This window comes from Aquarana catesbeiana, linkage group LG01 (genome assembly GCF_042186555.1).
Source record: "Aquarana catesbeiana isolate 2022-GZ linkage group LG01, ASM4218655v1, whole genome shotgun sequence".
Lineage (NCBI taxonomy): Eukaryota > Metazoa > Chordata > Amphibia > Anura > Ranidae > Aquarana > Aquarana catesbeiana.
The window spans coordinates 406,327,716-406,353,074 of NC_133324.1; the positions used below are offsets into that span (position 1 = coordinate 406,327,716).

General features: G+C 44.7%; 1 protein-coding gene across 1 annotated transcript in view; it reads right to left on the reverse strand.

The window, feature by feature from the left end:
* PLGRKT (plasminogen receptor with a C-terminal lysine) overlaps positions 1-948 on the reverse strand; it is a 120,863-nt gene extending 119,915 nt beyond the window's left edge. The window contains exon 1 of the mRNA XM_073635043.1: positions 775-948. The gene's annotated coding sequence lies outside the window, so the exon portion shown is untranslated. The remainder of the gene's footprint in view (positions 1-774) is intronic.
* Positions 949-25,359: the final 24,411 nt, after the last annotated feature.

Genomic DNA, 25,359 nt, shown 5'->3' on the forward strand with positions numbered 1-25,359 from the left:
TAAAAAACCGCTGATCATCGCCATTACTAATAAAAAAAAAAAAAAAAAAAAAAATTAAAAATAAAAATGCCATAAAACTATCCTTATTTTGTAGACGCTATAAATTTTGCGCAAACCAATCAATATACGCTTATTGCGATTTTTTTTTTTTTTTTTTTTTGAAAAAAAAAAATGTAGAAGAATACATATGGGCCTAAACTGAGGAAAAAAATGTTTTTTTAATATATATTTTTGGGGGATATTTATTATAGCAAAAAGTAAAAAATACTTTTTTTTTTTTTTTTTTTTTCAAAATTGACGCTCTTTTTTTATAGCGCAAAAAATAAAAACCGCAGAGGCGATCAAATACCACCAAAAGAAAGCTCTATTTGTGGGGAAAAAAAAAGGACGTCCATTTTGTTTGGGTACAGCGTTGCACGACCGCGCAATTGTCAGTTAAATCGACGCAGTGCCGAATCGCAAAAAAAACGCTCTGGTCTTTGGGCAGCCAAATGGTCCGGGGCTGAAGTGGTTAAGGAAATATGTTTGGCGGTTTCTAAGTAATGCAGATTTTTCCATGATTGGGTGAAATGTGAGAAGTGGCCTGGGCAGCAAGGTGGTTATAAACAGAAAAGTAATGATTGGTATGCTGCAATATATGACATGGTGGTTTCTGTGTCCCTAGTTCCAGCAGTACACAAGGCAGGAAGTAATGCAGCACACACATTGTGTGTGTGTGTATGTGTGTGTATATATATATATATCTCTATCTCTTTTCTAGAAGAAACCATTTACCGTTCAGCTCGGAGACGTCCTTCCTGGACACACACGTTACTGGAGAGGTCAACGGGCTTCTCAATGACATTTACATGCTTAACTCTTTGTATCCCGCCCCGGGCCTACAAGTCTATGCATTCCTCACACAATACTTTTCAGCAACGGCGGCTAAGTGGTTAATGAAGGTGTTCCCGGCAGTACAGGAAGGGAGGGGCTCTGTAACTTGGTGGGAGTTGTTACAAGGCTCAGCACGTCTTGTTGTGGTGAATGGTGTCCGGGCGCCATCTATCGGCGGTTTTCTAATAAGGCAGCACACTAACGTGACAAATTGACAAGGTTTTTCTCTCTGGTCACGTGATCTCACTGCCTTGTGACCATGCTTTTACACCATGTTGACCCCTGAAGAGGGGTTTAGTCTATAAGTGGATTAAAGTAGAAGTGTACTTTTGTGTGTTAAAGTTCAGGAAGCTGCTCTGAGGGGACAGATGGCATTGGAGAATTGACCGTAGTAAATGCTGTGTTGTCAAACCTAAGACCAGTATGTAGGCTGGAATGTCAACAAAATCCACCTGTGTTTGTAAGTGTCTGTTTCAAATATAAGAGCTCATGCACATGGGTAGTGTGATATGTGTAATTAAAATACTCAGATCTACCCTGGATCCTGCTTCCAGAAAGATCCAGCATAAAAAAAATAAATAAACAAAGCGCTGTGTAAACTGTTGGCGCTATATAAATCCTGTATAATAAAAATACACATAATGGTGTCAATTTCTTGCATTTATGCATGTTTAGGGCTCATTTAGCTCTGTACAGATCTGAAAGCACTGTTTTTTTGCGCCCATGTCCATTAATCCTAAAACTCTTTTTACAACAGGTTTCCTAAAGCTAAACTCTGGGGAAGAAAAACTTTTACATTCCCCCTGTGCACTGCAAGGGTTAAAAGGGGTTGTAAACCTCAGCCATAGGGTTGCCACCTGTCAGGGATTTGCCCGGACAGTCCAGGTTTTAAATCCTGAGTCTGGGTTTCAGTCCACCTGAAACCCGGACACATCAGTGGCAGCGTCACAGCACCAGTCCTCCTATCTCCCTCTCCCCTCCCATCTGTTTCCAGTGCTTTTAATTATATTGGTATGGAGGACGCTTTAACTGGGGTATGGACAGCCCTGGGGGGATTATACTGGGGGGCAGACTGACCTGTAGGGGATTATACTGAGGGACAGACTGACCTAGGAGGGTTAAATTTGGGGACAGACTGACCTGGGAGGATTATATTGGGGGACGGAATGACCTTGGGGGATTATACTGGGGGATAGACTGACCTGGGGGATTATACTGGGGGATTATACTGGGGGACAGACTGACCTGGGGGACAGACTGACCTGGGGGATTATACTGGGGGACAGACTGACCTGGGGGACAGACTGACCTGGGGGATTATACTGGGGGACAGACTGACCTGGGGGACAGACTGACCTGGGGGATTATACTGGGGGACAGACTGACCTGGGGGATTATACTGGGGGACAGACTGACCTGGGGGATTATACTGGGGGACAGACTGACCTGGGGGATTATACTGGGGGACAGACTGACCTGGGGGATTATACTGGGGGACAGACTGACCTGGGGGATTATACTGGGGGACAGACTGACCTGGGGGATTATACTGGGGGACAGACTGACCTGGGGGATTATACTGGGGGACAGACTGACCTGGGGGATTATACTGGGGGACAGACTGACCTGGGGGATTATACTGGGGGACAGACTGACCTGGGGGGGGGGGGTTTATACTGGAGGGCAGACTGACCTGGGGGGGGGGGGGTTTATACTGGAGGGCAGACTGACCTGGGGGGGGGGGGGTTTATACTGGAGGGCAGACTGACCTGGGGGGGGGGGTTTATACTGGAGGGCAGACTGACCTGGGGGGGGGGGGGGGGTTTATACTGGAGGGCAGACTGACCTGGGGGGGGGGTTTATACTGGAGGGCAGACTGACCTGGGGGGGGGGTTTATACTGGAGGGCAGACTGACCTGGGGGGGGGGGGGGGGGGGGTTTATACTGGATGGCAGACTGACCTGGGGGGAGGGTTTATACTGGAGGGCAGACTGACCTGGGGGGGGGGGTTATACTGGAGGGCAGACTGACCTGGGGGGGGGGGGGGTTTATACTGGAGGGCAGACTGACCTGGGGGGGGTTTATACTGGAGGGCAGACTGACCTGGGGGGGGTTTATACTGGAGGGCAGACTGACCTGGGGTTGGGGGGAGGGGGGGGTTTATACTGGAGGGCAGACTGACCTGGGGTTGGGGGGAGGGGATTGCACTGGAGTGCAGACTGACCTGGGGGGATGTAATAGGGGACAGACTGACTAGGGATGGATTATACTGGAGGACAGACTGACCGGGGGTGGGGGGGGATTGCACTGGGGTACAGACTGACCTTCTCTGATTTAACTATGCTCCTTCAGCTTCTCCCAATATTAACACAATTTGGCCACACCCACTGTTCATCATGGGGCGCTACATGCGCCTCAATACTACTGAAAGTTGTTCCAGGTCTTTTACAATACTATAGTGTATACTGAAAAAAAAAATTGCTGTTTACAGCTAAAGTGTTCAGGTTTGGCTTGATGAAAAGGTGGCAACCCTACTCAGCCATGAAATATGAACAAAGCATATCCCTCTATAGTGTGTGCTTGTCTCAATGAAAAATTTACACTTGCTTTGACTTCAACACACATTAAAGCACCTACCTCTTCAACATGCTTTTTTTATGTGTTTTGATGCTTCAATCACTAAGAGCCCTTGCACACTGGGGCGGGGGGCGGCGTCGGCGGTAAAACGCTGCTATTATTAGCAGCGTTTTACCGTCGGTATGCGGCCGCTAGCGGGGGCGGTTTTACCCCCCGCTAGCGGCCGAGAAAGGGTTAAATACCACCGCAAAGCGCCTCTGCAGAGGCGCATTGCCGGCGGTATAGCCGCGCCGTCCCATTGATTTCAATGGGCAGGAGCGGTAAAGGAGCGGTATACACACTGCTCCTACACCGCTCAGAAGATGCTGCTGGCAGGACTTTTTTTACCGTCCTGCCAGCGCATCGCTCCAGTGTGCAAGCCCTCGGGGCTTGCACACTGGGATGACAGCAGCGGCACTTTCGGGGCGGTTTGCAGGCGCTATTAATAGCGCAATAGCGCCTGCAAACCGCCCCAGTGTGCAAGGGCTCTTAACGACTGCCCATTGCAGATATACTGTGGCAGAGCGCCCAATCTGCGCCAGATCACATACTTAGTACATGATCTGACACTTCCGGGTCTGGGACGTGCGTACGCCGTCCATGACCCGCTCCCGCTGTGATTATACACAATGGGTGTTGTGGACTGAATGTCCACTGGCACCTGCCGATGACACAGGAAGAATGAAAATCTTCTTATATAAACAAGGCAGATTGTCATTCTGTCAGAAGGGAAGGCATTGATGCTGTGTTTCTGCAAAGCAGGAACAGGGATCTTTGCCTTCCCCTAGTCAAAGCACCTTCCCCATAGTGAGTAAGCACAACCTAGGCACACATTTAATGCTTTGATTGTCCCTGATGTTAACCCCTTCCCAGCCAGTGTCATTACTACAGTGACAGTGGATATTTTTAGCACTGATCAATGTATTAGTGCTACTGGTCTCCAAAAAGTGTCAGTTAGGTGTCCAATTTGTTCAGAGCAATTTTGCAGTCCCGCTATAAGTCGCTGATCGCCACCATTACTAATAAAAAAATAATAATTTTAAAACATAAATGAAATTATCCCCTAGTTTGTAGATTCTATAGCTTTTGCACAAACCAATCAATATACGCTTAATCTTATTGGTATTTTTTTTTATTGGGTATGTTTTATACCAGAAAGTAAAAAATATTCTACTTTGTTCAAAATTTGGGGGTCTTTTTTGTTTATAGCGCAAAAAATAAAAACCGCAGAGGTGATCAAATACAGCTAAAAGGAAGCTCTATTTGTGGGAAAAAAGGATATCAATTTTATTTTTATACCATGTTGCTCGACCGCGCAATTGTCAGTTAAAGTAATGCAGTGCTATATCGCAAAAAATGGGCTGGTCATGAAGGGAGGAGGTCATATGGTTAGTGAAGCTTGGCAGATGCTGAATAAAAGCCTCTCAAAAGCTTCAGGTACTTCAAGCGAGTTTTGTCATAGACTTCTATGGAGGCTTTGAAGACGCTTTGAAGCACCACCAAAGCGACATGGGGTATGATTTTTGAAGCAAAGCAAACGCAAGATGTAAACAGGACTGTAAGCTAAACATTTTATTTAGTGACAGGAGCTTTGACTGGCATTCAGAGAGCTTTAAAAAAGCGTGTAAGAAGCCACGTTTTGAAGCAAGTGTAAACGAGCACTAAGTGTCATTTCTGTCTGTCTGCTTCGTTCCTCCGTTATCAGCATGAAACACGTCTGACAATTTTTCCTGACACCAAGAGAAAAAAGGTGACAGGGATCTCCAGCAGATTGGCAGCCTCAGCTCTCAGAGGTCTCATCACTGAGCTTTGCAGTGTGTGATTTCAGCTCTCCGCTACTTTTTTTTTTTTTAACTCTCAGACAAACTTATAAATTCTGGCCTTTGAACAGATATAGAGAAAAGAAGACTGCAGATAAACAGATACAACTTACGTAGGAGGATTTGTGACACCTCTGAGTATCATCTCAGGATAGTCACTTTACTGAGTATATGTAAGGATTTACAACCACTTTAACTGCTTATTGTGCCTAGGCGTTGATAAAATTAGGTGATATACTTACATTAATTTTTACTCCCATAGCAGTCAGGGCTCTCCCCCAATTTTCTTGTTTGTGGATGGGTCTTCAGCAATCTCACATACGGTGTACAGGATGATGTCAGAGAACTGCGACCAGTCAGGCATCAAAGAGAAGCGGCTTTTGGGTACCAGCTCTATGAAGAGGAAGAAGCCTGCGTAAACCAGGGATAAGGTACATTCAGAGGATCCAAAGTTGCCTATGAATGGCTGAGTGCTGCTCAGACTGACTCTGCATTTTTGAAGTCTGTCTCACAGCCAGAACAAAGTACTGTGTACTCTATGTAGCTGAAGCTACATGCAGTACATACGGTGCTTAGAGACACGCTTTGCATTTATTTAGAAAGTGCAAAGTGTTCCCTGAATGGCGCCTGTTTCCTCCTGTGTTCAGTAAGTAGGGCACCTGCTTGGCACAGGACCCAGAAGCCAGTGGAGATCACTGTAGTGGCTGTGCCTACCATAGTGATTTACAGCTTTCACGGGGATCCCACTAATATGGCTCATACATACTTCAAGCTAGGCCAATGTAACTATATAAAAACCTAATCTCCAGCTTTAACATGCAGCTTTCTTTCCCATCTTTATATTGCTATAGGAGCTTCTAGTGTGCTAGAGTAGGATTTCTTGGTAGTGTAGGTAGATTGTCAGGCTTGGCTATCAGCCAAGCCTGTGTTTTATCTGGGTCAGGTGAGTGACTCAGGGAGGGCTTGATGACTCATAGGCATCATCTCTGAGACCTCCCCCCACTTCTGGAACTTCCAGAAGAATGGGAGTGGAGGTGAGGAGGAGCTGTCTGGAGTATTCTGAGGGCCCTGACCAATACCCAACAAATGGGTTGGCAGGGGGCAGGCTCCCTCAAATACTCTGGGTCAGCCCACCTGGGGAAGTAGAGTTCAGGTGGAAGATGGAGACAAAGTGTTAGGCTGTTGGTGGCCCTTTAGGGTAGCCCCTAGTCTGGGGGGGGGTGACCTTGGGCCTGGGCTCAGGTGCGGAAGAGATCCTCTTCACAACACTCAGGGGTGTCCTGACCAGAGGGACAGGAAAAGGACAGCAGGAGAACACTGCCAGGCAAATCTCCAGGGAGGAAGACAGCGAAATGGGCTGGTGAGTGTTAGTCGGAAGAGGACTGAAAGGCATGCCTGAGAGGACTAAGAGAGAGCGGTCTGGGATGGATGCAGTTAGTCTGAGAGGACTGTGGAAGTTTATCCAAGAGGTCTGGAGAAAGAGCAGCTGCAGCCAAGTGGACTGGCAGTGCCTGAAAAAGTGGTGCTGGGATCATTAGCCACAGAAGGACAGCTGGGCACTAGGACTTTGCTACACAAACAAGGGGCCCGCGGTCCCTGTCTGTAAAGGGCTTCTGCTACTTATCTGACATGAGTCTTTTATTGTCAGATCATCTAATGGTGTTAGCTGGTCCTGGGAATTGTAGTACTGCAATCAAGAGTTGTGCAGGAGGCAGAGGAGAAGTGTACATATGGACTGTAAAATAGTTTTAACAAGGTATAGGAGAGGAAAATGGGACTTTAAATGAGGTATGACATCGTAGTTGGTAAAATTATGTATGAAGATCTGAGAAATGTTTTGGATAAATTAAATTTGTTTTGATGTCATCCCCTAGGGGTAGTCCAAGATATTTGTATGCATAATAAAATAGATATATAGATAATCATTTTTAATATAATCATCAGAATATTAACATGATAATTGTAATAGTAGATTTCATGCAAACAATCAATCAATGGACATAATTTAATACAATAGATACAATTAAATGTATAAATAAAATTACAGATCATAGGTGAACAAAAATCACATACGTATATAAACAGTAAATGATGATATTGAAATTCATGATTGAAATAAACTTTTATATAGGCACTTTTATGCCGCGTACACACGAGTGGACTTTACGGCAGACTTGGTCCGGCGGACTTTTCAATGGACCTTCCGAATGAACGGACTTGCCTACACACGATCAACCAAAGTCCGACGGATTCGTACGTGATGACGTACGACTGGACTAAAACAAGGAAGTTCATAGCCAGGTGCCAATAGCTGCCCTAGCGTCGGTTTTTGTCCGTCGGACTAGCATACGGACGAGCGGACTTTTCGACCGGACTTGAATCCGTCGGAAAGATTTGAAACATGTTTAATTTCTAGGTCCGTCAAACTTTTGGGAAAAAAAAGTCTGCTGGAGCCCACACACGATCAAATTGTCTGACGGACTCCGGTCCGCCGGACCAAGTATACCATAAAGTCCGGTCGTGTGTACGCGGCATAAGTTGTATACCCAATGCCTTTCCTTCTTTATACCTTGTTACAACTATTTTACAGTCCATATATACACTTCACTTCTCCTCTGCCTCCTGCACAACTCTTGATTACAGTCCTTTCCTATACCTTGTTACAATATATTTAGGGATGGAGGCATTTCATTGTTCAAATCAAGGTTGCGATGGGTCACTTTTGCTTCCAATTTTTGTAAAATAGTTGTGTCCCTGAAGAGTTGTTGCTGAAAAATCAAGTGGGCATCCCATAATACCTCAATATCTAATCAAGTTTATTACCCTCAATAAAACATAAAATAAAGCGCTGGACTGTTCTTTGGCTCAACTGTGCTGTGAAGTAGGGTGGGGGATCCTTTCTACTTGCAGCTCCTTAGGGGGTGCGCTACATTGCTATATGTCATAATATCAAAGTAAAGGGTTTCATATGCCCCTATAACAGGGGTGTCCAAACTTTTTTCAAAGAGGGCCAGATTTGATGAAGTGAACGTGCGTGAGGGCCGACCATTTTCCCTCACATTCTTTGAACCATTAAAATTTGTTCTGTGTGTTAGTTCGAGCACTAATACATTGCCCAACAAGAGATCTCTTGTCTTTGTGGCTGTGTGTGAGTAAAGAGATTATCTTGGGCGTGTTATTTGGATATACTGTATTTATTGGCATATAACACGCACCTTAATTTTAAGAGGGAAGTGTCAGGAAAAAAACGTAAATTTTAAATAAAGAACTATGAAGCAAAGTAAGGATCAGTGCCCATCTGCAGCCCCACCATTGCTATGAATGCAGCACCACTATTGCTATCAGTGCAGCACCCAGAATGGCCAGGAATGCAGGCCCCCCATCATTGCCAATCAGTGCAGCCTGACTGATGCCCATCCATTTGCAGCCTCGGAGGGGGCGGGACGAGCGCCAAAAGATTAGATACAGGAGAAACTCCTGTTTTCTCGGCGGCCTCTACATTAGAAAGTCCCGCCTCCTTTTATGGACAGAACAGTCGTCCAACGGCAGCGCCGGAGACGGGACTTCCTATTACAGAGACCGCTGTGTAAACAGGAAGTACTCCTCCTGTGTGCACGGCACTCGTCCCGCCTCCTCCCTGTCCCCTCCAAGGCATCTGGACATATATATCTTTTGTGGCCCCGGCGCTGGGAGATCGTTGGGGGCCACAAAAGAGATAGAGATATATCTCTATCTATATCTCCAAATAACCAGGCGGGCCGTTCAAAACCAGAACGCGGGCCTCGATTGGCCCTCGGGCTGGACTTTGGACATGCTTGCCCTATAAGCAGGGATGTTCATTTTGTTAGTAAAATCATATCTTTTCACTGCTCTATGTTCCTCAGCCAAAAACCTAAAAATAATGAAGAACATCTTCCGTGAACTCTGTTCTTCAGGTTGCTGACAGTTCATAAGGAAATTTATTTTATTTAAAAAAAGAGTCAGTTTTGAAATCATAGTAAACTGCCTGTAAGTATAAGGGCCTTTTTCAACAGGCTTACATCAACGGTATCAGTTTGACTTCAATTGGAGACACTTCTGAGATAATTCTTTGAACTGTCTTTGACTTGCTTGGAAATGCCATGATGCAGAACTGTGAATCCCACCTAAGGAGGTTTGTTAGGCCTCATTTACACTTGTGTTGATTAGTAACACATATTAAAGTGCCTACAGCTTCAACATGCATTTTTGATGCTTTAACCACCTAAAGCGGAGGTCCATACAAATTATTAACTTTATCTTAATCCCATCATTTCATTGAACAGATGTGCAAATTGAGGCGATTCAGTTCGCATTTGCAGCGCTTTACAAATCATTCATTCATAGCAGTCTTTATTGTGGCACTTCCTGTGTCTGACCCCCGTGGGAGTAGGCGTGTATCTTCTTCACTGTCTCCTGGGAGCTAAGTGTCAGCATTCCCAGGATTCAGTGCGGATCGTGATGGCAACCTGGAAGTTTACGGCACTCTGCGTTGTTAACACTGCGCATGCGTGGGAACGAGTGGTGAATGCTGGTAGCTCAGCATTCACTGCATCCAGGAAGCTAATGCTTGTGGGCTTCACATGCCCACAAGCAAGATAGAACCGGCCATCCTCAATTTTTAAAACGTAGTTTTTAATTCGAAACCGGACATTGGGGGAGATAGTTTACCTACAAAGTGAGTGTTACATTGTGATTAGGTAAGTGTCTGAATGGTTGAAAAAAAAAAATAAAAAATGAATGGTCGGTGTACCTCCGCTTTTAAGGACCAGAAGGATTTGCCCCCTTAATGACCAGGCTATTTTTTGTGATACGGCACTGCGTCGCTTATAGAACTTTTGATTGGTGGCATTTGATCACCTCTGGTTTTTATTTTTTGCACTATAAACAGAAAAAGAGTGACAATTTTGAAAGCAATATTTTTTACTTTTTGCTATAATATCCCCCCCAAAAATATAAAAAAACAAATTTCTTCCTCAGTTTAGGCTGATATATATTCTACATATTTTTGGTAAAAAAATTTGCAATAAGCGTATATTGATTGGTTTGCACAAAAGTTATAGCGTCTACAAAATAGGGAATAAATTTATGGCATTTTTATTTATTCATTTTTCTACTAGTAATAGAGGTGTCATGCAAATTTTAGTGGGACTGCGACATTGCGGCGGACAGATCGGACATTTTTGACACTTTTTTTGGGACCATTGACGTGTGTGTGTATTTATATCTATATCTATATCTATATCTCTAATCTCATAAATGTCACTGGCAGGGAAGGGGTTAACACTAGGGGGCAATCAAGGGGTTAACTGTCTTACCTAGGGAGTGTTTCTAACTGTGTGGGGATGGGACTGCCTGGGGGAGGAGACCGATCTCCTGTTCCTAAACAGTAGGAACAGGAGATCTGTCTCTCTCCCCCCTGACAGAATGGAGATCTGTCTATTTACATTGACAGATCTCCTTTCTCTCTCTGTCAGGAGAGATCGCGCCTGCTGGCCACACGCATCGGCTCCAGCGTTGCGGGCGCGCCCCCTACAGCTCCTAAAGCAGCCGACGTACAGCTACGGTGCTAAGCCCAGGGGAGCCAACCTGCCGCAGTATAACTGCGGTGGCTGGTCCATAACAGGTTAATGATGGTTTTTTGAAGCTTTAGTGATGCTTGTCCCTGTGTGTGTGTTGGTTTTTTTATTTGTTTTAAAGAGTCATCAGTGCCGGTGCTACCACTAGGCATACTAGGCAGCCGCCTAGGGCGCCTGGCCACTGGTTTTCCTACTCTCCATCTCCACCCCCGTGCTATAAGTTTTCTGTGCTGTATTATAAATACCTCTGTAACAATGTTATAATCTCTAGTGGGCGCCAGCACTGCTGGCTGGGATGCCTCTGCTGCATGTAACTCAGGCAGCCGCACCGCCCTGAAGTGTCATTATAGAGGCGCAGCATTGAAATGCCCCAGCGGAACAGAAGCAAACATCCCCTGTGTGCCTCTATAATCAGTGACCTGTCTGTCTCTGGTGAGTCATGTGACCCCATCCCCCTCCTGCACTGGTATAGGGTGTCTGTCCATACATTGCTTCATATGGATGGGTGATGCAATGCTGCCAGGGCCTATTCTTCTCCTAATGGAGGCCTCCTTTTCCTCCACAAACAGGAAGACCTTCCCAGCTGTCATCTGTGCCATCCACACAGAAACACACAATGCATGCCTTAAAGCAGGGGTGCCCAACCACTGGCACCCTCTGATGTGGCCCGCTACCTCCTGCTCTGGGATGGTGGGTTGGCAAAGTAGGGAAAGCCTAGGGTTTCTTCCTGAAAACCTTTCTGCTTGGGCATGCACCGGCTAGGCGGCATTCTGCCACTCAAGACAGATGTCAGTTCAGCTGAAATCTGCTCTGCTACAATCTGCTGTTCAACTGTGAGCGTTCACGGTTGGCTGCCTTCCCCCTGTGCTTGTTGTGAACTGTTAGAACTTTTATTGTATTGGAGTATTTCTATTGCATCAGGACTGTGTATGTGTTACTGCCGCCGCACCATGCTGCACTCACCCACAAGTAGATCTCCCACTCACTGGTTTCCTGAATCAGTTGTATCCTCAGTTTAGTATATCCCCTGGTCTGCAGTGTTTTCCAGACTCAGTAGTACCCTAGCGGCTCAGTAGTACATTCACCAACCCTCCCCTCCTCAATAGTACCCCTCTGCTCAGTAGTACATTCCCAAAAAGGGAAAGGGAGCAAGCAAGCAGCAAGAAAGGGGAGAAAAGAAAAGGGGAGGAAAGTCTGAAGGTAAGTAAAAGAGGAAGGGGGACAAGAATGGGGAGTTGAAGGAACGGGCAGCTGGGCTGTATCTCTCCAACTTCTGCCCATGCTCGTCAGAAAGAAACATTAGCAGCAAGGAAGATGCCTTCCTCGGATTTCAGGGTCTCTGGTGCGTTGAACGCCAAGAATGATAAGCTTAGCACATTGATCAGACCAGGCAGGTCCCCCTCAACATTTCCTTCAGGGAGCAGTCAAGTCTACGCCATGTGATGTTTATAATCCTCTGTTATTTTATAATGTTGCCAGAATGCCCAGGTGGTAGTGAATGCCTTCTGGGGGTTCTATACCTCTACCATGTTGTCCAAAACAAAAAAAAAACATTAAAAAGTTGTGCCTAAATTTAGGTCTGTAATGACTAGGGTAGGAGCATCTAGTACTTGCTCAGACACTTTATCCACATGCACACAACAGGAAATCTGACAGTCTGAAAGGTCCACCCAGATGACCATGTAACCACAAGTGATGCAACTTCTTTCGCTTCCTTCCTCCCACTTCCCTTTCCTCTTTTTCTCCTACCAATCTCTTCTTGTCTAGGGAGTTGCTTGGGCCCACAATGGCCACCCCACCCCTCATACCAGGTCAGGTCACTTTCCCTTCAAACCCATGTTTCACTGAATCAACTCCCCATATAACACCCCCATCCTATCCACTTGGAGAAAAACATCTCCTTCCTAATTCCTTACCCATCACAATCCCTTGAACAAAACATAACATGGCAAAATTCGACAACTGATGTACTGTCAACTGCCAACGTCATGCAGATATTCTTTATATGTTGTTTTTCTTCTCAGTGTCTTATGTTGTACTGCAGACGTACTGAAACATGTTTTTATACTGGTTGTACTGTTCTTACTGCCCACCAACTGTTATTACCTACACAATGTCAACACAGTGATTATCATTTGTGTGGCGTCACCTGCTGCCTGCTGATTGGACAAAACAGAAGCCTAAAAAACTGTTCTTTACTGTCAGCATTTTCCCTTTCAGCACATATGCACACTGAAGCCGGTTTAGCTCCTTCTTCCTTCCCCTACTTCTTGCAGATAGTAGAGGCAGGTAACAAGACAGATTCAGGTACTTATGCTAGTTGGATGTAAGTACATTTAAAAGAGAACTAAGGTTTTTTTTGTTTTTTTGTTTTTTTTTTCATTTTTATTTTTAGAAATCATACTTGCCTAAGTCGATGCAGCATCGATCCAATGCTGCATCTGTCCCCCACTGGCTCTAAGACTGAGAATCAAGCAATCTATCACTGCCGATCACACACTGCTTCGTGAGCAGAGGGCTGGTGACTCTGCCCCCCCCGTGCTCACTGGAGCTCTGGGCTGTGGAGGGGGTGGGAGCAGCTGGCTCAGGCTCTCAGCGACTGGCTCAGCACCAGAGGCTGAGCTGGGTGCTGGTCCAGGCATCTGGGTGGATCCTGACCATGTGGCCGTGATCTTTCCCCAGCCTGGACTGGCTCTGTGACATCTCTGTCTGCTGAAAATCGGTCACTGAAGTGCAGGACGTTCACAGATCATATCTCCCAGAGGAAGTCCCGAGGCTTGACGAAACCGGTAGGAGGAGTCTGGCTGACAAGGAACTAGGAACTGCTGTGGAGAAAATAGGACAGGGGGAACGCCGTACGCCGGGACTGCAGACCGGAATACAGGTGATCATTTTACACCAGCACATCTTGTATGCGGTTTTTAAATTTTGTGAATGTGATGAGTTTTTAGTTGCCATAAAATTTTTATAAACAAAATTACACTATTGCACACCTCTATTATTACCTGTATGCATATGACGTGATCTTTGAAAACACCAGACGGAAGTTGTGGCTTTATTGATCGGCGTTCTTACCAGGAGGTGGAGTAAATATGGGATCTGTGCTTACCATTATATGGATGATGACCATCTAAGCTGTTGCCATTTACTACAGGCTTGTTTTTAAAGCACTTAAGGTGAGGGCACACCTGAAGTGGGAGAGTGCACATTGCATGAAAACACCATTTGTTTCAATTTCTTTGATATGTTTATGGACTTTTTCTTGTTTATCATTATTGAGGACTGTGTATATACACACTGAGCACTTGCACTTTATTCATTTAGTTATTACTATTACTGAGCACTTAGGGGATATTTTATATATCATATTATCTATTTATTACTTCTTTATTTTTTATTTATTAATTATTAGAGTTTTTAGTATATTGTATTTTTTTAGCGCCGCACATTAGGTATATATGGTCATATTGTCACATTTTGAGGAAAGTGTTGAGTGCTGGAAGCTATTCCCTAGTCTATTTATATAATAATATTTTTTAGGTTTCTGAGGTTCTAGTTTTGGCAGCTCACAAGGTTTATACATATATAGGACATTCACAGAAGTTCAGCCAAATGATCTTTGGTTGTACCTCTCCTCTTAATTATTTGAACCACTTCAGCCCCAGGAGATTTTACCCCCTTCCTGACCAGAGCACTTTTTACAATTTGGCACTGCGTCGCTTTAACTGACAATTGCGCTGTCATGCAATTTTGTACCCAAACAAAATTTGCGGCCTTTTTTTCCCACAAATAGAGCTTTCATTTGGTGGTATTTGATCACCTCTGCGGTTTTTATAACATACCCATACGGGGTTTCGCCCAGGAGAGCCATTCTGCCAATGTATATCGGCGTGAGCTGGTCGGCAAGCGGTTAACAAGGCTGCAGTTACATTTCACTGTGGGGCCCAGCCTCCCATTTTTCACTTTAGTTGACCAGGCTTTATAGATTGCATTAACTGCATTACTGCAGTGCACAACAACACTTGTTTTATCCAATTTGAATGGCACCCAATGCTGATACAATAATGAGCAATGTACTCCCACTGCAGCCCATCACAACACACCCACTAGGGTTGATTTACTAAAACTGGAGAGTGCAAAATCTGGTATAGCGCTGCATAGAAACCAATCCGCTTCCAGGTTTTATTGTCAAAGCTTAAACAAGCTGTAGTTAGAAGCTGATTGGCTACCATGCACAGCTGCACCAGATTTTGCACTCTTCAGTTTTTTAGTAAATCAACCTCTAGGTGTTGTGGTATGCTGCATTGTAAAAAGGGTCATGTTGGCCCATTGACACTTCAGCATTGCGGTAATACTGTGTTTGTTACTGCATGTATTACCACAACGCACTGTATTGCATGTACCATGTTCTGCTTTGTGTTTCCCAGTATGTGCTCCTGACCTCTACGCTCTGTGTTACCCACTCCTTATCCCTGTATTTTATGCATTAAAGTGTAAGTAAACCTTCCTATCGTTTTCAGCCAAGGAAGCTGCCATCTTTTGCCTCTGTTTAATCTACAACTGCCATGATGCTGCACATGTGATCAGTTATGACACCAGCCATTGGATGGTTTGACAGTTTGGTTGAGAGCACAACCAATGGGAGTGTTACATTTCTGGCACGTGCCGGAAATGAAACAGTTTTATGGATGGGTTTACTTCCACTTTAAGCACTCCTGAGCACTTTGTGCAGTGCTCCTGATCCCTAAACTCTGGGGGTTATTTACTAAAGGAAAATCCACTTTGAACTGCAAGTGCAATTGAAAGTAAAGTCCCTGTAGATCCGAGGGGGACATGCAAGGAAAATAAAAAAACATCATTTTAGCTTGCACATGATTGGATGATAAAATCAGCAGAGCTTCCACTCATTTCAGATCTTCCCCTTAGATTTAGAGGCCTTGTCAGTGTTATTTTCTGCAGTCTGTAGCTCATCAAGAAGCTTTTCCTTCATTCCTCTTACATAGACAAAGCAGGAAGTTAAAGGAACTTTCTTCAAAGTAACAAGGAGTTGCCTCTGAGCCAATATTCACTAGAACAGGTGTCCTAATTGGGAGATTCCCCTAACCTTCTGTTTGCAATAACAATGATTTATTTTGTTTTTGTGATCTGACTTCCTGTTAGAGCATAGCTCCCAACTAGTATATAAAAAAATGACAGCGCTTACAACACAATGAGGGTTATTTACTAAAGGAAAATCCACTTTGCACTGAAAGTGCACTTGGAAGTAAAGTCACTGTAGATCTGAGGAGGACATGCAAGGAAAATAAAAAAACAGCATTTTAGCTTGCACATGATTGGATGATAAAATCAGCTTCCACTCATTTCAGATCTACCCCTTAGATTTAGAGCGAATGCACTTCCAAGTGCACTTGCAGTGCAAAGTGGATTTGCCTTTAGTAAATAACCCCCTCACGTGTTGTAACTGTGCAGTCCAACATTAATGCAGTTTATTTGGGGTGTCTATAATTATGCACACTAACTCCAGTGAAGCTTATTTTGGGGGGGTTTGTAATTGCACATTGAAATTAATGAAGTCAATGCTGAGGAATGGATTTTACCGTCAATGTAAGGGGCCATTTTTCCTCCCAGGGACCATCAATACAGGGGAATGTTATCCTTCTACTGGCCACCAGTGTATAGAGGCATTAAAAAACAATGTGTAGTGATATATTGCCCTTCTGCTAAATATGCATCTTTGCCAATCCAAAAGCATTATTTGGAAAATACCTAGGGTCAGTAATAAAGTAAGCCATTCTCATAATGTATCCTCCTGTCACTGTCATGTCACAAAGAGAGGAATGGAGATTCAGAGTAGTTAACCAGTTGGGGACTTTGGGTGTACAGTTAATGTCCTAAAAAATGAAATGGGGGGGGGGAATCATAAAATGTAACATTGTTATGTCATCCTACAGTATGTCACGATGTTATTATTGTCATGTCGTATTTACTGTTTCATTAATGTGCAGATATAAGGGGGGACTGTGTGGGATGCACAATCTTAGGTCCCTTTCATGCACAGTGTCTAGCCCCTGTGGTTCCAATCCTGGTGATTATGTGTAGCAGCATCCAGCCCCACTGGCTGTGGCCTGTCAAAGTCTATAGCGGGCTGAATGCTGTACCAAGTGTAACTCACGTTTAGAGCCCTATGCATTCGGAGATGAATGCCCAGAACGCAGAATACATACAGACATATGTATATACAGTATATCTCATACATTTTATTTTACTCATACTTTTCACTTATATTTGCCTAAAATTTCTGATCAGCACATTCAAGTATATCTAAAGCCTAATGCCGTGTACACACGGTCGGACTTGCCAGCGGGATAACCTCCGACGGAAAAATTTAGAACATGTTCTCTATCTAAGTCCGTCGGAAATGCAGACAGAAAAAGTTAGATGGGGCATACACACAGTCGGAATATCCAACCAAAAGCTCCCATCGGACTCTTTCTGTCGGAAATTCTGACCGTGTGTACGGGGCATAAACCTTTTTTTATATTTTGATGGATAGGGGAAAGGGTAAAACTAGGGCGTTTTTTTTTTTTTTTTTTTGTCTAATTAGCGAGAGTTCCCTTCTCTCCCTGTCCTTCTGGACAGAATAGGAAGAGGAAAATTTTTTTTTAATGTATGGGAAATCCACTAATAGACAGTTGTCACAAGAACAAGTGACCAGATTGTAAGACTGTACCTTTTTATTCCTGTTCTGGTGGCAACTCAAATAGGGACACAGCAATAATGATTCTAATCTCTCACCACTCTATCCAGATCTAAAAATATTGTTAAAAATAATGCTTCACCAATGTTGGAATTTTCCCTTGGAAGGCCTTGGAAGTACTTGTGATTAGTATAAGCATTTACATGATATACAATATAAAGTCTATATTTCATGTGTTTAATAGATGACAGAAGGAATTCATCCTTTTTTTTTTTTTTTTTTTTTTGTTATGCTAAAGCTTACCACAAGATGGCGATAGTTACTAGACAAACATACTAAATTGTCACAGCATCTGTCTAAAAATGAAGTTAATGATTGTCATGGTGCAATGATGGTAAGCAGCTACAGGTTAGTCTTTCTGTCAATGAAAGGTGTAGTCCAGGGATATGCAATTAGCGGACCTCCAGCTGTTGCAGAACTACAAGTCCCATGAGGCATAGCAAGACTCTGACAGCCACAAGCATAACACCCAGAGGCATGATGGGACTTGTAGTTTTGCAACAGCTGGAGGTCCGCTAAATGCATATCCCTGGTGTAGTCCATAACCACTTGCCTACTGGGCATTTTTACCCCATTCCTGCCCAGGTCAATTTTCAGCTTTCAGCGCTGTCACAGGTTGAATGACAATTGCGCAGTCATGCTAAACTGTAACCATATGAAATATTTATCTTTTTTCACACAAATAGAGCTTTCTTTTGGTGGTATTTAATCACCACTGGGTTTTTTTATTTTTTAATAAACTAAAAAAGACCAAAAAAAAAGTTTTTTTTTTTTTTTTTTTTCTAGTTTGTTATAAAATTTTGCAAACAGGTAATTGTTCTTCTTCACCGATGATGTGCAATGATGAGGCTGCACTGATGGGCACTAAAGAGGCGACACTGGCGGGCACTGATGAGACTGTACTGATGGGCACTGATAGGCAGCACTGATAGGTGACACTAATGTGGAGGCACTGATTGGCAGCACTGGTGTGAATACACTGATAATCAGGACATTGATAATCAGTGCCCTCATTATAAGTGTCGATGTCCCTTTCACAAAAGCTGGTTATCGGCTCTCCTCTCCTCATGCTGTCAGCGTAAGAAAAGGATTGCCGATAACCGGCTTGTGTTTACATCGTGATCAGCTGTGATTGGACACAGCTGATCACAGGGTAAAGTGCCACTGTGATTGGCCCTTTACCCAGATCTGTGATCAGCTGTGTCCTAAGGAGGATGCTGTATGACACCCTCCCAGAACTGGCTGGCAGCGCTGTAGCCATCATTTCCACTATAGTGCAGTCGGCAAGTGGTTAAAGAGGATCTTCAGCCTGTTTGCAGAAAATTCAATACCAGCAGCTACAAACACTGCAGCTGCTAACTTTTGATAACAGGACACTTATCTGTCCAGGGATCCAGTGCCATCCTTACCCAGGCTGGTTCTTGCCGGTCTTCAGGTCCCCGACACCAGCATGTTTAAAAAGTGTTGGATGGGTGGGGGTGGGGGGGGGACATAGAGTGGAATTTCCCTTTTAGGGTGGCCAGTAACACACCTCTGTATTAGAGTGCCCCACTCTGGATGAATGATGTCAGTCTGGGAGGGAGGGTAGTGTTAAATGTATTAACAGATTTAGAACCACTAACAAACTAAATCCAAACTTCAGCTCACACTTTTTAAGCATTTACAGCAAACATTTTTTTTTTCCTTTTGGGATAAAGGTTTTACATGAATAAATCAAAGTTAATCATTATAAGCACCCCTGTATGTGTTAAATGGTTTGACTCATCTCTGTAAACTGATACATCTGGAAGAGAGTTTGCTCTTTTGAAAAACAAGACTTACTGGCTGGATCTCCAGATACAAATAGAAGAAAGAAAGCCTAAAAAAGAAAACTAATGCAGCTATTACTTCTGCAATATAATATTTTTGGGGGGGTTTAATACTGCTTTAATGGCCCTGTAATCTATTTTCTTATGAAATCATTTCTTATGCCCCGTACACATGATCGGATTTTCCGTCAACAAAACCGTGAATTTTTTATCAGAAGGATGTTGGCTCAAACTAGTCTTGCATACACACAGTCACACAAATGTTGGCCAAAAATTCAGAACGTGAGAACACGGTGACGTACAACACGTATGACGAGTCAAGAAAAAGGAAGTTCAATAGCCAGTGCGGCGCCTTCTGCTTGATTCAGAACATGCATGAACTTTTGTGCGACGGACTTCTGTACACACGATCGGAATTTCCGACAACAAATTTTGTTGCCGGAAAATTTGAGAACCTGCTCTCAAACATTTGTGTGCGTAAATTCCGACAGCAAATGTTCGATGGAGCATACACATGGTCAGACTTTCTGACAACAAGCTCACATCGAACATTTCCTGTTGGAAAATCCGACCGTGTGTACGCGGCTTTAGTCTGTTTTTCCTCCTACTTGAAACATCCCCATGAGAGCCCAAACTCTACCTTTCCCCTCAATTCCATTTGTTGCATGAGAAGTTGCAGTTGTGTGGACTGCTCTATGCACACTACAAATCCCATAAGCAGCATTTTTGATATGCAAAGCGGTTTTGAAAAAAAATTACAATGGAATTTGGGCCAAGGCCCTTTTGAAAGCTGCTGCTTACACAGGGTACATAGCATAGATTTTATTTATAAGTACACAAAGTGAATCCTTTTTTGCTCCTGTACCATGACCTAACCGATCCCTCCAAAGATGCATACTTAATGAGATCTGATGGTCAAGGCCTCCGGCAATTGTTTACGTCCAACACCACTAGGCCTCCTTGTCCTGGCCACGCCTGCACATTACAACCCTATAGACTTCCTGGGGTCTCCAGAGAACAAAGACAAATGGAGATGAAGGTATCTGATGAGCCTCATAGATGTCTATGGGGCTGTAGCGTGCAAGCACAGCCAGGACAGAGAGGACTTGTGACGCTGCAAACAATCCTCAGAGGCTGTGGCCGTCAAGGTTTAGGTCAGGGCACAGGGTTCAAAAATAATAAGTGCACTTTGTTTTAAAGTGCATGCATCCTTTAACCTTTTGCTACCCAGCCCTGGTAGGGTCTGTACACCCGGGGGGGTGTGTGATAGGAAGGATCAGCGATCATGTAACCACTACTGTGATTGGCTCTCACAGTGGTCACATTGTGAGTCAGCCCTGTCAGCCACCGATTATTAGTAGGGACTAAGGATAAGCTCCGGCGCGTTCGCACACTCCGCGTGCCGTGCCCGCCAGGAAGTCGGTGCGGCGCTGCGCTAATCACAGGCAGTGAGACATTTCCCGATCTCTGTAGCTGCACATCGGTAAAATGTCTCACTGCCTGTGATTAGCACAGCGCTGTGCTGACTTCCTGGCGGGATCAGTGTGTGGAGTGTGCGAACACGCCAGAGCTCATCCTTAGTAAGGACCGAGAGCAGTCTTTTTCAGCTTGGTCTGTGTGCTGGGAGCATGAGCAGTAACTCGCAAAAGGGTATTAGTTGTAGGGATTGCGGCTTTATAATTAAAGGTTGGACTGCCCAGAAAGTGGATATGATCTAGATGGGATCTTCCAGAAAGTGGGCGTGATCTGGTGGAAGTGCTGTTCAACAGCCTTACAGCTACCCACCTACAGTATAGACTTGTTCTGAGTAAGGGCCAGTTCACATTACTGCGATGCAGGTACTCTGCAAATCCACTGCGGGTTCCCGCATTGCATGTCTCCCGGTGGCAATTCACACTGCCCTATGCGAACTGCTGGGAGTGTCAGTTAAAAGTTAATGACACCCCCAAATTAGCTTGCATATCGCAGTGCGATCTGCAAACTCGGACAGGAATCAAATCGCATGGGTGTAAACACCCATGCAATCCGATTATGCTGCGGACAAAAAAAAGGGTCCTATGCGAGTTTGATGCAAATTCATCCATACAATCTTTATGGCTGAAATCGCATCGCACAGAGATCGCATGTGATTTTTACTATAGTGCGGTGAAAATCACATCCGATCTCTAACATCGGACCAGTGTGCACCAGCCCTAAAATAGAATTTTTCTGTGCTTTTCTCAGTGCGTAGTGTACACTGAAACTAAACAAAAAAATATGCCTGGCTAACAAATTATCTTGGATCTGTTGCATTGCATAATAAAGTACTACTTGGCTCTTCATTGGAACTTACTGTTAAAATATCTCCTAAGTAAGGTTGATGACTCTTTATTTCCACAATAGAAAATGCTCATGTCATAGTAATACATGAGTAAGGTTGGTAGATGTAGATACACGCACTTCATTACTTTCAACATTTCCATCTCATTTTCTCATGCCTTAGTTGTTACAATAAAATGTTTTTCCATCATGTTTGTTTTTCCCCAACTTAGTCTAACCCCGCTATTTCCTCATCCTTGTTTTTATGGTTCCCTCTTTAGTTCCTTGTCTGTACTTCCCCCTGAACTCCTAATATGTGGTTCTGCTTAAACGCTTCCAGGAAAATAATATTGCTGCGTCTGTTCTTATTGTTATTGGGAAAATATATTGCTCTTTTCCTCTGTTGAAGAACTAAGCATGCTGAAGAATCTATAGCAGGGATATGCAATTAGCGGACCTCCAGCTGTTGCAAAACTACAAGTCCCATCATGCCTCTGCCTCTGGGTGTCATGCTTGTCGCTGTCAGTCTTGCTATGCCTCATGGGACTTGTAGTTCTGCAACAGCTGGAGGTCCGCTAATTGCATATCCCTGATCTATAGCATACCTCACACTTTTGGTGTGTTGGATGCCTGGTCCCCCACCACAGGTGCAGTGGTTTAAAACAATTGGCTGGTTCCTGTGTCTCTAATATCTCCTGGAGCAATGTGAGCTGACAGGTGAAACCACACAGGGGTAGGTGGCAGGCATAATTATTAAATTAATTCTTCTTTTTTTCTTGTTTTCTGTGCAGAGTCCACTGCGGTTTCCATTCAGCAGTTCAGGTGCGAATTTGACACTTAAATCTCACCTGAACCGGGCTGAAAAAGGCACAGGACCCTTTATTTAATTTGCACCACAACAGGCCCGTATATATAGTATATGAACCGGTCGCCACTGGTGCTCCATACTGGCGCGGGGGGCACGGGGGTAGTGGCAACTTGGAACTTTACAAGAGTATAAGCCACAGACGTAACTGAAAAGTAGCAAATGCCTCTATAGATGATGAGGATTACATTATTGGAAATGCACAGTAGAATATTTTTCTTGTTAAATATGCAATTCTGGCCTAAACTGTTGCTATTCCTTCAGGGGGGAATGCTTCTGGTTAGGCCAGGATGGACCTTGCCTGAAGTTCTCCAAGGGGTAAATGCCATCTCGCTATTCCACCCTTGGAAAAGTGGGAACTCTGGAGAGCCCCGTGCAGAAGGTTACAATTAAACCATGCTGTGAAGTAAGGAGTTAAAGACCCTATTGTATTTCTCCCATGAGTGTTATTTGCCACGTTACATTGCCTGATACCTGCTTTTCCAGAAATCCCGCAGGACGGTTTACTTGAGGGATTGTTAACATGTATCTGTAGGTTGTGCCCACTGCTTATGTAGCACTAACTCTCGGTGGAGCTGCTGGTTTAAAGCGGGCTGTTACCTTCACTCTTGATACCTCTGTTTCATCGACACCGGGTCTAGGGTCCCGTTGAGTTTACCTCTGGACGATGTAGACACTAACACTTGAGTATATTTTCCAATGCTTTAATGAACAAATAATAAAGGAAGTAGCAGGAAAGAGGCCGAAGGAAAGTTGCAGGGAAGCTCAAATACCTTTCCTTAGTATTCTTTAGAACATTCTCTGGAATTGAACACTTGTAGTTGAATGCGCTCCCCCTTGTGGGACCCAATCTTTGCCCGCCTGGATAGGCCTCTCTCACTTGCCTAACAGCCAGTACGTAGCATGAACAAAAGTCTCTGCCACAGACTTGTTTGGAATAAAACCCGTACGATCCTCTGCCACAGGATGTATTGGCTTGCAATGAATGTCAGACGCAGTACTTGAACCTTTAAGCCAACCCGGCAATACTATGCAGTAAGATTACTTCAGGATGCGTCCTCCAACCGAGTCATCAGGCCCCCCTCCATCTCCAGACCAGCACACAGCATGATCCTTCCATGACGGGTCCTCCCCTGGGATCTTCTCGGTTGTCCAGCTTCTTCACTCAGGATAGACAGCTCAGGACCATTCCTCTGCTGCTGTGGTAGGCCCCAGACAGGCTTCTAGGCCCACCCACACGCCGCAGCGACGTGGGCCTCCGGAACGGAGGACCACGAGGTGGTACTCTTAACACATACCTGTCGGCCAGGAGGGCCAGCAGGTGGCTGAAAAGGAACCCCTAAACATGGCGTCTGACCCATAAATACCCTCTCCCAGAATGCAACTCTGAGGACCACCTCCACCGAGTTGTCTCCGGGACAAAGCAGCACTCGTACGCTTCAAAGCGTTGCTCTTCCAACACCAGCCCATGGTGACAACGACACCCACCGGCATAGTGTGGAACTACATGCAACTCAGCCAAGCTGGAACAGAGGCAAATCCAACTTCCTACAACCCACAAGATTAACCTATCAGCGGTAGATTAAAAAATCTACCAGCGCTACACTTATATTTCCTGTGGGACACTCTGTAAAAAAGAAAATTTACTACTTACTTTTTCAATGCAGCTTTCTCTTCATATAGTGACAGTGTGAGCTAGAGAATACCATCACTATTGTAACAGTACTGGATCCCCACAGTTACAGAGCACAGTGTGGAGCCAGCACTCCTTTTCCTATGATATCTGGAAATCTCTTGCGTGTGTCGGACGGTGTCTGCAGAAGCTCTGATGATTGCACTGTGAGGTGTCCAATAGGATGAACAAAGTTCCCTACTTCTGCCTCTCTCTGCCAGCAACCATTTGGATGCTGGACAAGGCAGGGGCGGATCCAGAGTCTAGTCTCCGGAGGGGCACTGCCAGAAAATATATTTTTGTTGGGGTATATCTATCTGGGAAATGGCTGGTGTTGGCGCTTCAGTCATCACGGCACCATGGTGGTTATGGTGTCAGGATGATTGAAGCGCATTATTACTATTATTACATTGTTATAAAAAATTAAATAGTTTAACTCGCCATAATGCAGAATCAGTGGGAGCCCCGAGTGTGTCACTTGCCACGTCACCTGTCACCAGATGCAGATTGTCACTTGCCACGTCGCCTGCCACATGTTGCGGATTGTCACGTCGCCTGTCACCAGATGCAGATTGTCACTTGCCATGTCACTTGCCACGTCGCCTGTGACCAGATGCAGATTGTCACTTGCCACGTCGCCTGCCACATGTTGCGGATTGTCACGTCGCCTGTCACCAGATGCAGATTGTCACTTGCCACGTTGCCTATCACCAGATGCAGATTGTCACTTGCCATGTCACTTGCCACGTCGCCTGTCACCAGATGCAGATTGTCACTTGCCACGTCGCCTGCCACATGTTGCGGATTGTCACGTCGCCTGTCACCAGATGCAGATTGTCACTTGCCATGTCACTTGCCACGTTGCCTGTGACCAGATGCAGATTGTCACTTGCCACGTCGCCTGCCACATGTTGTGGATTGTCACGTCGCCTGTCACCAGATGCAGATTGTCACTTGCCACGTCGCTTGTCACTTGCCATGTCACTTGCCACGTCGCCTGTGACCAGATGCAGATTGTCACTTGCCACGTCGCCTGCCACATGTTGCAGATTG